This window comes from Rhinichthys klamathensis, unplaced genomic scaffold, assembly GCF_029890125.1.
Source record: "Rhinichthys klamathensis goyatoka isolate OS25496 unplaced genomic scaffold, OSU_Roscu_1.1 h1tg000787l_1, whole genome shotgun sequence".
Taxonomy (NCBI): domain Eukaryota; kingdom Metazoa; phylum Chordata; class Actinopteri; order Cypriniformes; family Leuciscidae; genus Rhinichthys; species Rhinichthys klamathensis.
In genome coordinates this window covers 215633-221736 of record NW_026607184.1, presented here as the reverse complement: position 1 = coordinate 221736, position 6104 = coordinate 215633, and the positions used below count along the sequence as shown (strand labels likewise).

The 6104-nt window shown below is 35.2% G+C and overlaps 1 long non-coding RNA gene across 1 annotated transcript; it reads right to left on the bottom strand.

The window, feature by feature from the left end:
* Nucleotides 1-1049: 1049 nt before the first annotated feature.
* Nucleotides 1050-2515, bottom strand: LOC130077937 (uncharacterized). The gene is made up of 3 exons (XR_008805854.1): nucleotides 2370-2515; nucleotides 1405-1428; nucleotides 1050-1141 (listed from the first exon to the last, which is right to left on the bottom strand). It is a non-coding gene; the product is annotated as an uncharacterized LOC130077937 (long non-coding RNA).
* Nucleotides 2516-6104: the final 3589 nt, after the last annotated feature.

Sequence of the window (6104 nt, the reverse complement as noted above, 5' to 3'; positions counted from 1 at the left end):
GTTTGTTTACCCTGTTTCTTCCTTTTGAACCTCTGTATAGCACTTTGGTCAGTCGTGTGGCAGGATCTACAGTAAACACAGCAGTCATGTTCATTAATAATACTTGGCAAAAAAAAAAAAAGCCGGAGCACATCAAAACCAGCAGGAGAATAACAGACAACTAAAGCCTAGTTCACACTACATGATTTTAAAACGTCGGGCTGAACTGTGCGGTTCACACATGACTTGCTCTCTGTGAAATCAGGAGTGTTCAAGTTGTTGAGCTAGTTCACACCACACGACACAACGTGATTGATCCGCAACAGGAGGTAACGCACTACACGAGATGACAACAACTCTGTCACCCAACAATTCTATCTTGTCTACAAACCACGTTTTGTCACAAAAAATCACGCGATAAAACGAGCCGGAAATGACGCGAAACAGCACGCGCGCTAATACCCAGCGAAGAAGACGAAGACCCATGCCTTGCTCTGATTGGAGCAACCCATGCCTTGCTCTGATTGGCTGTAGCTCATGACATCACTGAGGTTGAGTCGGGCGACAGCTCTGGATATCTAGCATGCTAGATATTTTTCTGGGCTCGGCGACGCGTCTGCGAGGCGTCAGCGAGCGTCTTTGATGCGTTGTTGGCTCTTTCATACTAACAGATTGGCGAGCGTCCATCGTCCGCTAATCCCCTGCGATTTGCACGCGATAACACCCTGACCTGTCGGCGAGCTCAACGATTTGCAAATCGGGCTTAAATCGGGCTTATAATCCTGTAGTGTGAACTAGGCTTAAACAGACGAGAACGAGGCAGAGAACTAACTAAAGGGCTAAATGAGGTGAATCAGGTGAATCAAATCAATCAAACAATGAGTCGCTATGCCAACCAATTAAACCATTCTAAACCATTCCATTCCATGGACACAAAAAAGAAAAACAGGAAACAAAGTTAAGACCCCCATTTACACCTGGTATTAAAATGCGATCTGTATCCAGATAAGTTATCCGGATAATAAAAAACGCATGTTAATGCAAGGTGTAAATACGTTGTGATGGGATCTGCCTGACCACATCTGGAGGTAGTCTGGCTCGCATTGTGTTCGGATCTTTACTAGGTGTAAACGCAATCCGTACGACGTGATGGCATTCGTACCTGCCAAACGTCATCCTCTGCCCGCGAAAACCACACCCTTCAGAAGTAACGTTAAGCTAAACATCTACAGAGACGGGTTCACTGTCGCAGCATTCACAGTAGCCGCAAAAACAACAGCTGCAAACAGGGCCTGTCGTCTTTTCTGTTTGCTCCTAATAGAAAAACGTTGAAAATGACCCCTACCGCGACAGAGAAAAAGTAGAAACAGGCGGTACAGTAATAGCATCTCTAACGATCCTACACCTGCCATGTTGACAAACTACAGCTGATTTCCCGCCACCTCAGTGCTCACGCGCAGGTGTCACTCTGGCTGCGTTTACACTTGGCATTAACATGCGACCTGTATCTGGATGTTGTCCACATACACATTGAAAAGACAAGTGTAAACGCACTTCTGATCGGAATGTTATCCGATCAGCGTGTCCCGGTTCGGAGGTAGTCGAGGATGCATTGTGATCGGATCTCAGTGTAATGTAAACGCAATCCAGCCATCGTGTCTGCATTCACAGGTGAACGTAATTTAAATCCCCGCCCAGTCTCCCCGCGTGACTGTCAGAAAGTAATGGCCAGACGCAGTTTAGACACGAAATGAAACTTATTTGAACAATAAATGTCAATCTTTAAAACATTTTATTTATGTGTGTCATTTTTTATTTTAATTGTGCAACATTATCTGAACGAGGCGATCGCCTGCCCTGTACACTCACAGTCAGTCATGAGATCTTAATGAAGAGCTGCACTTGCCAGAGGAATAATCGGAATCGGAATTTTTTAATGTTTTAAATGTTGAAGGTTTTTATTGTTTTAGCATGTTTATCAATCTCCCATTTCTGTCAATATAGTCATTGCACGCAACCTTAAACCCAGATGATCGATGATGTGACTTGTTTAACATGATCAACCCAGTTATTTTTATAAGATCAACTCTGGAAGTATTCCTTCTTTCAAAAAATATAATTTGATCTAATTAGATTGCATATGAAAGTAAAGTGAGTGAGTGAAAGCAATTGGGATGTTGTTTAATTTGTATCATCTTTACTCTCAATCTGGTGTTGTGCCACAGACCTGATTTAAATATTATGCAGAAACAGAAATCCGAGAAATCCGGTTATCCAGATACAGAGGCTGCTTAATGTGAACAAATATAAACGCACCATGTCCTGATTGGCTAATGATCCGATCTGCTTCATCGGATCACGGTGATCGCATGTTAATGGCAAGTGTAAACGCAGCCAGGGAGGACAGAGATCCGAACTCAATGTGGATAACGAGAACGACTTAAAAATACAAGGTGTAAATGCAAAGGTAAGATCAGAACACTTATTATCCGGATAACTTATCTGGATACAGATCGCATTTTAATACCAGGTGTAAATGGGGCTTAAAAGTCCATGAAAACAAAACAGAAACCAAACTGAACTGAACGTTGCAGTTATATCAGATAAAGTGACGTTAATAAATTAAATAAAAAAATGTTATTTAAATAGCATCTGTTTTAGTAAGTTTAATTTTGTGCATTTATTTATTTGACAACTACAAAAATTATCATTACAGTATTACAGAAACTATTTGTCAGTATATAACTGCTCACACATAATGTCAAGTAGATCAAACCGACTGATATACATTTTGAAACACAGACTGGGCTTAAATATAGAAAATCGTGACACAGAGATAAGTTCCTCTTACACCACAGCATGCATGTGTTTACACTGAATCAGTAATCCGTTGTTTGCATGCGTAAATCACACTGTCAGTGTGAAGGTGGAGGATTTGGACTTCAAAAGGAAACGCAGGCCTGCGGGTCAGGATGGAACCGCGTTATGATGCGTTTCCTGTTAGATAAAGCTCTCCATGTGGGCCACACTAATGAGGTGCCTGGAAAAACGTCCCGTACGGCTCAATCGTTTGAAAATGGAGAAACGAAGAGATTAAACCTCTCGTGCTCAGTAAAAACAGACTCATGGATCTCTAATGACCCTTGTGAAAAAAAAGTGCACTTTAGTGTACTTTTATAAAGTGTACTTATTACACAAATAATATACTTTAAAGGTATACACTTAAGTGTGAATTAAATGCAATTTTTTGGCCACACTGAATGCACATTAAGTATAATTAATTTAAAATATATCATATATTAAGTTCAAATAAAATGCAATAAGTTGTCATTAAGAGTGATTTTTTGGTACAACTTAATTGGTACTTTAATACAACTTTATATTTACTTTCATAATTGCTTCGAGTGTATTTAAAATATATTTAAAGTGCACTACACAATATAATGACACGCAATTAATGTGATTTAAAATATACTATAATGTCAGTTAACAATACACTTAAGTGTGAATTAAATGCAATGTTTTCGCCGCATTGAATGCACATTAAGTGTAATTGATTTCAAATATATCACATATTAAGTTCAAATAAAATGCAATAAGTTGTCATTAAGAGTGATTTTTTGGTACCACTTAAGTGGGACTTTAATACAACTTTATATTTACTTTCATAATTGCTTCTAGTCTATTTAAAATGTATTTAAAGTGCACTACACAATGCACTGACAAGCAATTAATGTAAACTAAAATGTACTTTAATGTCAGTTAACAATACACTTAAATGTGAATTAAGTGTAATGTTTTCGACAAACTTATTGCATATTATATGTAATTGATTTCAAATGTATCACAGATTAAGCTCAAATTAAATGCTATTAGTTGATATTAAGAGTGATTTTTTGGAACAAATTAAGTGGGATTTTAATACATTTGTATATGAACTTTGAAATATGGTAAAAGTGTACTTCCAAATATACTGACAAGCAATTAATGTGAACTAAAATATACTTTAATGTAATATACATGTACACTATTATATAATTAAATACATTTGTAATAAAAAAAGTTGCAAATATTTTCAAATTTGGACAAAAAAAAGTCTTAACCTAGCTACAATCAACATAAATTCAATTTAAAACCCTCTACATTTACTGACAAAACAATCTCTAAAATAAATACATAAAAACCTTTCTGTTGGTGCACAAGAAAAAACCCAAGAAACACAATACATAAACAGTTACAACACTTTAAAGGGATAGTTCACTTTGAGACATTCTGTCATTATATACTCACCCTCAAGTTGTTTCAAACCTGTATGAATTTTTCTTCTGCTGAACACAACGAAGATATTTTGAAAAATGTCAGTAACCAAATAGTTAACTGGTCCCATTGACTTCCATGGTATTATGTTTCCTACTATTGAAGTCAATGGGACCAGTTAACTGTTTGGTTACTGACATTCTTCAAAATATCTTCCTTTGTGTTCAGCAGAAGAAAGAAAGGTAACACTTTATAATAACTGCACACTATTAATCATTAGTTAAGCATGAGTTAACAGTTAATTCATCATTTATAAAGCATTAATAGACATTAATAAGAAGTTTATAAATACAGCTATAAATGCTTTTTCTTGATTTATAAGCATATCTATAATGTGTTTAATAATTATATTTTCATACTTTGTTAATGATCAATTAATAATTTCTAAATTAAGTATAGCATTATTTACAAACCAGTTATTTAAGAGTTGTCAGTGATTCATAAGATCACTTAAGTGTAAGTTGAGGGTGAGTATATGATGACAGAATTATCATTTTAAAGTGAACTATCCCTTTAACTCTAATTTAGAAAGAGTCTGGAGGGCAATGATGCTTATATGCACAATCATTTTCTCCCTCATACAAAGGTACCTAAACCTATCATCACAGAAAACATTTTTGTGTTTTTACATTTTCAGAAAACATCATTCTGTATGATTTATAAGATTCTTTCCATGTAATTTACTGGTATGACTATACTTTTGGGGTAATTTGGTCCCCATAACCTAGGGATTACCAGTACAAACATAATTTTAGAAGCAAACACACAGTACATCAAACACACAACCCATGAATTAATACAAACAAAATGTGATGTGACGTTATACTGCAAAATGTGAACACTAAGATTCAAACGGGTAATGCTTTACAAAAAGGTATTATTAGTTAACTCCTTCAGTTAACATGAACTAAAAATGAATAATACTTCAAGCATTTATTAGTCTTAGTTAATGTTAATTTAAACATTTAATAATGCATTATTATATTCAAAAGTTGTGTATTAAAATTATAATGCACTGTGAACTCGCATGAACAATGACTATAAATTGTATTAACTAACTTTAACAAACTATATTTTAATTAACTAATATTAACAAAGATTCATAAATACTGTAAAAACATGCACATTTTTAGATCATGTTGGCTAATACATAAACTAATATTAACAAATGAGACCTAATTAAAGTGTTACCGAACCTTGTTAATTTTAGCTCTTAAACCTTTTCAAGTTTGTCTAAAAACAAAAAACTAAAACTGAAGAAATCTAAAGGCACAAAAACAAGAAAACCAAAATCATTTGTCACCAAATCTTTTGAAGTAGTTGGAAAGTGCTGTTTATGTCAATGTCCCGGTGCTCTCCAAAGTAAATGTGAATGGATTTGTTCCGAAGAGGCAGGAAAGTCAGAAAAAATACCTTGAGGGAAAAAAAAGTGAAGGAAAACAATTGTTTATAAAACATATACAGTCCATTATTATATTTGGCTCAAATGAATGAAAGTGATAGATATTTTCCCGTTAAAGTTGATATACACCTTGCAGTATTTTAGTCTTTATTTTAGCAATAAGAGGGAACACAAAAATGTATATGTTGTCTTTTTATTTAGTACTACCCTGATGAAGCAGTTTATTCTGCAAGGTGTACGTAAACTTTTGACTGCTAACTGTTGATGTGATGAATTACCTCATCAGGGTCACACCGAAGTAGAAAGCTGGGCAAGGTTCCTCTATTTCCCACAAACACCATGATTGCACTGACCACACCATCTTCACTGACACTGGGCTTAAAGTCATTAAAAATAGAGAACATTT